General features: G+C 41.5%; 2 long non-coding RNA genes across 5 annotated transcripts; one reads left to right on the forward strand and one right to left on the reverse strand.

Annotated features, from left to right (window-relative positions):
* Positions 1 to 2730: 2730 nt before the first annotated feature.
* Positions 2731 to 6513, reverse strand: LOC129651593 (uncharacterized). 3 transcript variants are annotated; one of them, XR_008714228.1, is made up of 5 exons: positions 6046 to 6513; positions 4117 to 4226; positions 3718 to 3827; positions 3290 to 3413; positions 2731 to 2831 (listed from the first exon to the last, which is right to left on the reverse strand). It is a non-coding gene; the product is annotated as an uncharacterized LOC129651593 (long non-coding RNA). The 3 variants fall into 3 exon arrangements; XR_008714226.1 differs by lacking the exon at positions 2731 to 2831 and having other exon boundaries at positions 3283 to 3413; XR_008714227.1 differs by lacking the exons at positions 2731 to 2831; positions 6046 to 6513 and adding an exon at positions 4333 to 4552 and having other exon boundaries at positions 3283 to 3413.
* A 3-nt stretch (positions 6514 to 6516) lies between these two features.
* On the forward strand, positions 6517 to 9780 carry LOC129651594 (uncharacterized). Of its 2 annotated transcripts, none has more exons than XR_008714229.1 (2): positions 6517 to 8067; positions 8170 to 9780. It is a non-coding gene; the product is annotated as an uncharacterized LOC129651594 (long non-coding RNA). The 2 variants fall into 2 exon arrangements; XR_008714230.1 differs by having other exon boundaries at positions 8795 to 9780.
* Positions 9781 to 10219: the final 439 nt, after the last annotated feature.

Genomic DNA, 10219 nt, shown 5'->3' on the forward strand with positions numbered 1-10219 from the left:
CCATTCTTCTCTGCCTTGAATTTATCTCTTCAGGATTATCCATGAAGAAAGTCTCTACCTGAAAATTCTCAGGTCAAAGGCCTGTGGGGTTACTTCATTGACTTCTGGCTACTGAAAATAGAGGCTGTGTAGTTCTTCAGCTTTCTGCAATTAGAATATATTCTCCTGTATTATCTCACTTGAGACTTATCTGAGATAAGCAGGTGAGGAAACTGAGTTCCAAAGAATTTAAGTATCTAGCCCAAGTTTACACAATTGGTGATTTCTTTCCTTCTTTTGTTCCTTTCCTATCTTCTTGCTTTTCTCCTTTTAGTTCTCCTTGAAAGACATTCTCTTAAGAATGTCCCTGGACATTCTAGATATATCTGAAGCCAGATAGTTTTAAATCCCCCGCTGTGCATGACCTTGGGCAAGTTACTTATTTTGGTCTGCCTTGGTCCTTACCAGTAAAATAAGGATATCAGTATTATTTACCTCATAGGGTTGTTGGGAGGATAAAGCTAGTTGATACAGGTGTAGCATTTAGACTAACGTCCAGCACATAGTAAATATTCAATAAGGTTTAGTTATTTTTGCTACTGCTGTTGCTGCTTCCTTCCACTCCCTGCTGAAGTCCAGAAGTCTGCAGGTTTGGTTTCTTCTGAGGCATCTCTCCTTGGCTTGACAGGCGCCTTCTCACTGTGTCCTCACATGGTCTTTTCTCTGTATCCTTATCTCTTTTTCTTTTAAGGCCGCTAGTCATGTTGGATTAGGGCCCACTCATATGACCTCATTTACCTTAGTTACCTCTTTCAAGGCCCTGTCTCTAATTATGTGAGTCACATTCTCACGCACTGAGGGGTTAGGGCTTCCCCATATGAAGGTTTAGGGGCTGCAATTCAGCCCATAAGAGAAGTCATCTGTTAAGCATGACTGGAGTCAAGTGCATGCGAATGAGCGTCAGGAAATGAAGCCGGAACGTCAGACAGTGCCCAGATCTCGAAAGGCTTGGTTTCTCATCAGGCTAAGGAGGATGTCAGAGTGCATAGAAATGGGCATCACCACCACATTTCGGTGACCCTGGCCCCTTCAGGTTGCAGTGTGCAGGGCAGACTTACTGGAAGGAGCCAGACTGTGGTTATGTCAGAGGAGACACTGGTTTGGATTCCAGTTCTCTTCCACCCTGCCCCAAGGCAGGTACAAGGTGGCAGCGATACCCTGGCATTAAGAGGGCCCCTGAGAACAAGGCTGTGTGGGTGTAGGGGGACAGCTGAGTGCAGAAGATGGAGGCAGGTGTAGCTTCCAGTCTGTGGTGGGAGCAGCCCCTTTGGCTGTGTCAGCACCGATGGGGGTTTGCCAGGCTCACACAAGTGAAAAAGCACCCAAATAACAAATGAAGCAGGCTCTAGTTTTTCCTTTTCAACCAAAAGGCGCCCCTCAAGTGTTTCTAACATAATCACATATCTTACTACTGTATTTTGTAAATGAGAGAACAGCTTCCCTTTCATCCTCCTGCCAAGTAGAAGCACACAGCAGCTCGTTGCTGGTGACAGAGAATGAGATAATTACTCCTCTACATTTGAGAATCCTGCTCAAACTCACACATTTCGAGGCAGAAAGGGACACTGTTTTGTGTAGTTCCCATTTGGATTAGTGGCTTGAAACAGGGGTGTGAGCAGGCTCTGGTTTTCTTTGTTTCTGGAGTAGCTGCTTGGTCATATCACTGCATCTCTCTTTTGTAAAATGGGGATATGTACTTGCATGTTCAGTCGCTCAAAGAGTCACAGACTTGCGACCTCATGTACTGTGGCCCACCAGACTTGTCTGTCCATGGGATTCTTCAGGCAACGTTACTGAAGTGGGTTGCCATTTTCTTCTCCAGAGGATCTTCCCAACCCAGAGATCGAACCCGCATCTCCTGCATTGATGGGTAGATTCTTTATCACTGAGCACCCCCTGGGAAGCCCAAAATGGGGATAATAATATATATATGACTAGGAGAGTGTTGAGGATTCAGTGAGGGAAAAGAGCCCTTGGTAGACCTTAATGCTTTATGCTAATGTTTATTCTCTGGATTAAGGAAAAAAAGCTTCAAGGTGCTTGTATTTTATAATTTTGGTGATTTGACAGAAAAGAGTAAGCATTTTTTCTTTTAATTCCAGTTCTCTACTGTATTAGGGCCTTGAGCAGAGCAATTGCAAATCCTGCTTTTACTGCCTGACTTGGTAAAGTGGGAAGTGGTCTCTCTCCCTCTCTCTCTCCTTCTTTCTCCCTTTTCTCCTTCAGTTCCTCTTATCTCAGATGTAGAGATTAATTGGATGGGGTCCATGATGTCTGCCAGGAAGACAGAAAGTGTGAAGCATCATCTGGATGGATTTGGGAAGTGCTAGATTCTCCTTCCTTTGCTTTTGACAAACAGAGTGACAGCCCATCGCTGTGTTTAAACAAGTTAATATGTATGTTCTTGACATAAGGAAGCACTCTAATCATGAAATACAGCTTGCATGTCATTTGGTTTTGAGATTTTATTGAGTACTACTAATCTTGACATATTTTGGTTGGCACCACATTCTTGGTGTAGTGGGTTAGCGTTGAATAGTTTGCAGACTCTGTGAAACAAAATCCTCATTTAATGGTTTAGTTTGGCTACATTTCGAAAATACACAAAAACATAATGCATTTCTATTTTATAGGGATTTTTTTTTGCAGTTTGTGGCTTTGGTTTGGTTTTGGGTTTGTTTGTTTTTTTTTTCCCTTTTTCCTCGGTGCCTTGCTATTTTTTTCTTTTTCTCTGTCTCTCTGTCTTTCTCTGTTTGTCTGTGTCTCTCTTTTCATGTTCCAGCTGCAGCAACCTACAAAGAAAGCTCCAAAGAAAGACTGATTGAACTGCAAGCAGAAGAATCCTCCTTGTACTCCTCGATGTCAAGAATGTGTCTACACCCTGGCCTAACGCTCTGAACCTTTTCATGTGAGTTCAGGGATTCAGAGCATATGAAGGCCAGCCCGTAATGGAGCGACAGGTCTGAAGCTCCCCAGTAGAAGCACCTGGGCAAAATGTGCCATGAGACTTCAGTCAACACCAGCCCCCTATGTCACTGAACTCCATGACATCATTCCCGGGCAGGAAAAGTCAATAGGCCTCTGGCGCATTCTCCTACGTGCTTCCCTCCCTCCTTGTCCCTCCAGTTCCTAACCCAGGGACAATATTTAGAAAGCAGCGCTAGGCTCAGGCAGCCCAATCAATTACTTTGGCCAGAACCTTCTAGAGTACATTTTGCTATTGCTTTTTGATGTAAACAGGGGTGCTTACAGTTGGCAGGGGATGCTCTTTCTGGTTTAATTATGCAAGGCATAATTATAGTTCCAGGGTCTGGAAGTAGCATAGCGTTCTTTGGAGAACTTCACAGGGATTTTTCTGTTATGACATAGTTTATCTGGAAAAAAAAAAAAGTAACACAAGAGTCATTTCCCAAAAGGAAAAAATAACACTATTCATGCTAGTGTTCCATTCCATATTGAGTAGATCATGAAACTGGAGATTGTTTTCAGGGGTGGGGGTGTCTCAAAATATTGAACTCATGTAATGGTGGGAAAATCTGTATGAATGCTGATGAATGGGCATGGATGGAGAAGTATATAAAAATAGATGCGTTTACTTAGGAAAGCAATAATGAAGCATCCAATTGTATATGAATGTGTTAGAACCCTGGGCCCCGGGGATGTGGAAAAAGATCTCACCGTAGTAATAGTAAGCTGGTCTGAACCTGAGTCATAAAATTCCTGCTGCCCCCAGATGTTCAGTTAGAGGGTACTTCGTTACTCTGCTGATGTAGCGAGAAATCGCAGAACTGCCAGGGTAATGGAGAGAACAGTGACTGAGGTGGAGAGCTAGGGCTGTTTCTCTGTTATGAAACATGTTTTTATAGGCAATTCTGATGTACGGTAGGTATTAAATAGAGCAACTGAAAGATGTTTTATTTTAGATTACTGCTAGAGTGATATTTTCCCCATGGCACTAATAATCTGGCAGCTTTCACAAGCCCATTTCGCCTCCCAGCTCCTCACGAGCTCTGTCTATGCCAGCATCGGGGTGAGCCCTTGAATCAAAATTTCTGCCTTACAAAAGGAGAGAATCACCTTTACTATCTGTGCTTGTGATACGATGCTTTTTTTCTTTTTGAGAGGAGTAAGATATTGCTCCATTCTGCAGCTACAGTTTACAGAAAGAGATATATTTCTGGACAGCCCTGAGTGGGAAAAAAAAAGCATTTCAAGAACAGCATTTTGTAATTGAATGATCATTTAAGACGCCCCTTTATGCATGTACCCTGGTTTGAAAGCCAGGGGACATACTGTTTCAGCCTAACATCTCAGCTGTCTGCATCACGCAGGATGTACAATCCTTGTTCAATAGTGTGCTTCTTGCATACTTCAAGAGCTGTCATAGGAACAACAATAAGAGGCCTGTTGTTGAAACCACATCGTTTCCATCACAGAGGGAAAAAAAAAGTAATAAGGTCACTGTGAGCTTGGAGCATTGTTAGGGTTGAGCCTGCTCAAATTATTTCATTCATGTTCAAATTTAAGGAGATGAGAAACATATTGCAGGAGAAGACAAGTTATTTTACATCTGCCCCTTCCCCCACTGTAATACTGCCTGCCAGTCTCCCACCCTCTTTTAGCTGGAGGGCCTGTCCTCACTGCCACCCCACCCCCACCCCACTCTACTGGTTGTGAGTGTTTTTTTTTTTTTCAATTTGTTAAGATGCTAAAATCTGCTTTATGTGATTTATGAAGGAACTTGAAGCGATTAGTTTCACAGTGCATGAAAATTCCTCAGGTTCAGGGGGGGATGGCCAATCTGTTACACTGTTTGCCTGGACTGGATGGGAGCATGAGCAGCTCGGAGCCATAAGGAGATTGTGTTGAGTTATTAAACACTTGTGGTAAAGCTGCTTATTGTTAATTCCCCGATGTCCTGCTGAAGCGATAGGATAAAATCAGATCGGATTAGATCAAAGAGCCTGGGAGCCAGCCTTTGGAGCAGATTCATTTAATCAATAAAGAGACCTCCTGAGCGAGGGGGGAGAGAGTCAGGGCAGTCCTGGTCGCTCAGGAGATTAAGATGGGGGTTGGGGACAGTGGTGGGAAAGAAAGAACAATTTATCTGTATTTATTTTGCTCTTCTTTTGGAAGTGTGATGGTTCTCTCAAACATTTTAGCCACACTCATCAAAGGGTTTAAATGTTTCTTTAAGATTTCATTACTCCCCATACTCCATAAACCAAGGGGTTATTTAAAACAACAACAACACAACTTCTGATCCATAAAAGGTATTTCCACAAAAGCAATTTAGGCTTAAATGATTCCCCAAGAACCAATAATCTCTTATGAGTTAATCTGCAAAATTTCCCATTGTCCCTTTGCCAGAAGAAATAATAGAGAAACAGCAAAAAGGCCAAAGTCTTTCCCCACCATCCCCTTTGTATTCTCCCTAATGCCTACCTCCCAACACCCCTCCACCCCCTACCCCCCTCCACCCCCTACCCCCGCCAGTAATTATAAAGCCTTGTGTGTTAAGAGGTATGATGCTGAGTCCTTCATCCATGATTAACACTTAAACCAATGCATATTCATTCATCTCTTAGCTCCACCAAACCCAACTAAAATGAGGACTTGCCAAGAAGGAAGTGACACCCATTAGAAAGTTAACCACAGAAAATGAGAGAAAAAATGAAGGATGGAGTAAATTAGGGATGCAAGTCCCTCAATCGTTATTGGTCTTAATGGTGTTATAAAAATGATGTTGGCTTTTACCAGGAATAATTTATATTCTGAATTAAATAAGGATATGTATCTATAAATCCATTCTATAAAACTTAATTTTCCATCTAGATATGCTGATTACTTCAGGCCTGGCATACCTTTACCGGTTGTTAATTACCGCAGGATGGTTTAACACTATTTTCCAAATCAGCATGCATGCATAAAATGACTGCAATCCAATTTGACACATTATTAGTGATGATTATTGTCATAGATAAATTAGATTGAACAGAAAATAACCTTCATCCTTAGCATGTTTTAGCTCTCAGAATTAATGTGATTTGGTGAACACATATAAATAAAAATCTGATGAGTCCCTGCTGACTACAGGGCCTGCTGGTGCTGAAGTGTATCAATTTCATGCAGATGATGAATTCCTTAAGCATTCAATGATAATCATGCTTGATTTGACAAGACTTTCTCATGCTATTTTAGGGCCTTAATTTTCTGTGAAGTTCTGTCAAGTGCTCATCAAGCACCCACTTATCTCCGTATCTTAACCTGGCAGCCAATCACAAGGTTGCCTAACAGTACAGCTAGCGAGTGCCAGCCCATTAATATTCGAGTCACGTGACTGTCCAAGGAGAGAAACCAATCAATGGCTGATTAACATTCAGGTCACATGACTCCTGAGGAGAGTAAATGAGTTACACAGTAAGACATCAAACAAATTTTCATCTTGAAAGAGTGATTGCTTTTTCTGCTGCTGTGATGTTTGTCAAATTCGCTCTAGCCTTGTCCAATTAAGCTCCATGAGCTGAATTAATAATGAAGAGATGTAAGCCCCGCGCCAGCATGAGAGCTGTGAGTGGTGCCACGGAATAAGAACTGCTAAAAAAATTTCTTAGAATGATTGAAAAATCACATCTGAATAACCGGAATAATTATTTTTGCAATCTTGATGCTATTTTGTACTCTCCAGTGCAAAAGTGTGAACTCGATTATGCTGGGATGTGGTACTTGTTTTAAGTTATGCTTTGAAGATGAAGGTGGTTTGGGGTTTAGAATGATTTTGAAAGCATTATGCAAATACATGTTAATTGGATTATTGTTTGTGACCCTAGTAATGAATTTCATTTGCACACTCAATTATGTTCTGGGGACTTCTAAAGATAAAGATCTCTCAAGATTTTTTAAACTATTTGTAGAAGGAAAGGAGATTATTGTGTATTCTCTTTCTTGTCCTGGATGGAAGAAAGGACTAAATCAAGAACTTTAGAGAAAGTTTGTGTGTATTGGTGTGTGTGCTGTTTATTTTATTAACATTCACAGGTTAGTAAATCGAATTCACTGGATTGTTTCAAAATACACAGGTGAACCTCATGAGAATTTCAGGAAAAAAAAAAGATGCTATCTTACTGATAATAGCCAATGACAACTTTCTTATAGTTTCCAGGAAAGTTCTTTTCAATCACAAAGTCAATTGCATTCATTTCAGCACAGATGCCCTACTAAATTCAGGTGACATGTTTAGAATAGAGACCCTTTGACTAATAAAATGTTCATTCTTTCCCTGAAGGGAGTGAGACTTGACTAATGGTTTATTGGAATTATCAAAGAGTGTCAAATCCCTCTTAATAAGTTTCAGCATGAAATTAACCAAATTCCCAAAGGTCTTTCTAAAACAGTATAGTCAAATAAAAGGTGTTGGGCGTGCTGGAAAGAGTGTTAAAGCCAGTTACTTGGAAGTGATGAGAAATAAATCTAACTGTAGGCAGGAGGCAATGTTGATGTGTACAGTTAATAACCTTCTTAATGGGACTTCTTGGCTTGGTGATTCCCGTATGGGGAGGAAAGTGAGATGTGGAACACAGGGTAGGCGAAGGGCCATAAGTCAATTCCCAGCACTGTTAGTCAAGGGTGGAAATTGCAAAGAGAGAAGCAATGAATTTAAAAGCCCCAGCAAGCAGAGAAAGTGGAAGGAGAGCTGTTCTAGGGGAGGAGGTAGATGGGGAGTGATTGAGAGTCCAAGTTGGACCATCCTAATGGAAGGAAAACCTACTTTTTCCTAAGGACAAGGAACTCCACCAATTCCTGGAGAGTGATTCCTTTCTGACAGTCCGTACTAACAACTTTTAAAATACTGTAATTGTTCATAACTCCTCAGGGTGAGGCCCCAAAAGAGGCATATGATAGAAATATGTTGTTTTGTTTTGTTTTCAAGTAAAAGTAGAAATCCCAACCTCAAGGCTCAAAATGAATTTCAGATAACCTGTGAAAACACAGCTCTGAGTTTATATGAAAAGATCCGCGGTACCCAAGGTAATGTATGTTTAACTGATACTCTTTGCCTGAATGTTTTACCCTTGATTTGCTCTGCAGCAAACTGGCAGCCTGGAACTCTGCTTACATTTCACTCCACAGGCAGAGTAGCCGCTTCCTACCAGCACCCCCACTTCCTGACACTTGAGAGCCCTGGAATGGAAGGCAGCTCGGTGGCTGTAGAAGGCCCTGAATAACAGCGTATTCCACTTTCTGCATAACTTTACATAATTAATAGTTTTCCAGGCAAACTATTGTTTGCCTTAATTGTTGTTTCAACAGCTGTTTTCATTAAATTGTAAAGCCCGCTGTGTCTAATCCTTGGAGCCCACTATTGATAACAAGAACAGCCCTGAAGCTTGCTCTAGAGGAAGAGTTTGTTCCCTGCCAAGCTGGAAAACTGTCCTGAAGTTACTTGAAAAATAAGACCTATAGTGGGACTGGTTGTGTAGCTAATCCATTAGGCTTTTCAAAAGAGCTATGCTCTGTACCCTTATGGCTAGATTGACCCAACAACCAATCAATGCCTTTATTTGCTGCGTGGCTGCCCCTGAAGGGTCTTAGAGCTGGTCCAACTCATAATCAAAGCCTCCATCAGTACTGGGGCCTTGATGACATAAATGGCCAAACTTTCAACGCGGTTGGCCCTGGTCCAGTCACACCATTTTGAAGATACAAAGAGGCTGTGTTGCACGGTGGAATTCATTTTCTTGTTTACTTCCTCCAGAAACAAGAGCATCATCAGCACGCTCAGTGCATCGGATCAGACCGCGGAGTTGTTGACAGAAGCTTGGCGAGGCTTGCCAGCTTTCCACACGAAATGCTGGCTTTCTTCTCACACACCCCCTACCGTTTGTGTCTCTGCCAATTGTAGCACATCAGAGCGGCCATTGAGATAATGACCGTGAAGTCTCATGATACACTTTGATGAAGTGTAACATTTTTTAAAGGATTTTTGTCTGTGCCAAAATGATCGAGGCAGCTGACTAAAAATCACACCATCAAAATCAAGGCTGATTGATGAACAGCAGGCAGAGGCATGAGTCTCCCCAGAGAAGATGGTGGGGGGAGGGGTGGTATTTTGCAGCCAAAGTTTCTTTCCTTGTCTATGTGCAGCACAGATTTTTTTGTTTAAGTCATCTTTGTTTCAGATGAATTTATATCAGTGACGGATGCTTCAGCCTTCAACATTTTTTAATTCTTTTTTTTTCTATCAACCCCCAGAAAATAGGAGTAATTCCTTTCTGACAGTTCCTTACTAATGACTTAGAAAATAATGTTGTTGTTAACAACTTGGTGTTGATTGGAAAAAGCACATGGGGTATTTCAGGGCAACACAGGTTTTTTACTTCAGAGGCTGACCCGAGTGTAATGTTTTGGTAAATTTGGATTTCTCTAGTTTACCTGGAATGAGAATATGATACATAGAAGTGGGTCTGAGCCAACGAAAACGCAAATCAAGCCAGTGTTAAAAAAACAAAATTAAGCAATTACATTTTAAAAATTTATTCAAGAAGTTACAGAATGGGCAGCATCTAATCTAGCAGATAGAAAGGAGCTCCAAGGAGCTGTACACAATGAAAGACTTTTGTAGGCAGATGGAAGCAGGAACAAAAAGTGGATTGGTTGTGGCCAGGCCACTTTCCTTTAGGGGATGTCAGGGGTCTGTCAGGACGAGGTGGTTAGATAGTATTACCTACTCAATGGATGAATCTGAGCAAATTCTAGGAGACAGTGGAGGACAGAGGAGCCTGGCGTGCTGCAGTCCATGCAGTTGCAAAGAGTTATATAGGACTTAGTGACTGAACAACAACAAGGGGTCTGTCAGGCAGGTAACCTCACTAGTGTTATTTAGGTGATTCCTGATGGACTGGTTTAAGATTCTATCTCTGGGAGGGACCAAAACTGTAATTAAATCTTGGTTTGGTGATGCGGGATGTAGCATAAGCTACTCCATTTTGGACTTGTTGTCATGTTTGTTTGTTTTTTACCCAATAACAATGCATATGAAGACTGTGAGCTTCTTTGGGAGAAAAATCATGTGTTTAATTTACTGTCCAGTTCATCATGACTACTTTTTATTGAATACCTGCTTAGTATCAGATAACTAAAGTATACACAGATAGTGAGAATTTTCACATAGTGGCCATGA

This window comes from Bubalus kerabau, chromosome 4, assembly GCF_029407905.1.
Source record: "Bubalus kerabau isolate K-KA32 ecotype Philippines breed swamp buffalo chromosome 4, PCC_UOA_SB_1v2, whole genome shotgun sequence".
NCBI lineage: Eukaryota > Metazoa > Chordata > Mammalia > Artiodactyla > Bovidae > Bubalus > Bubalus kerabau.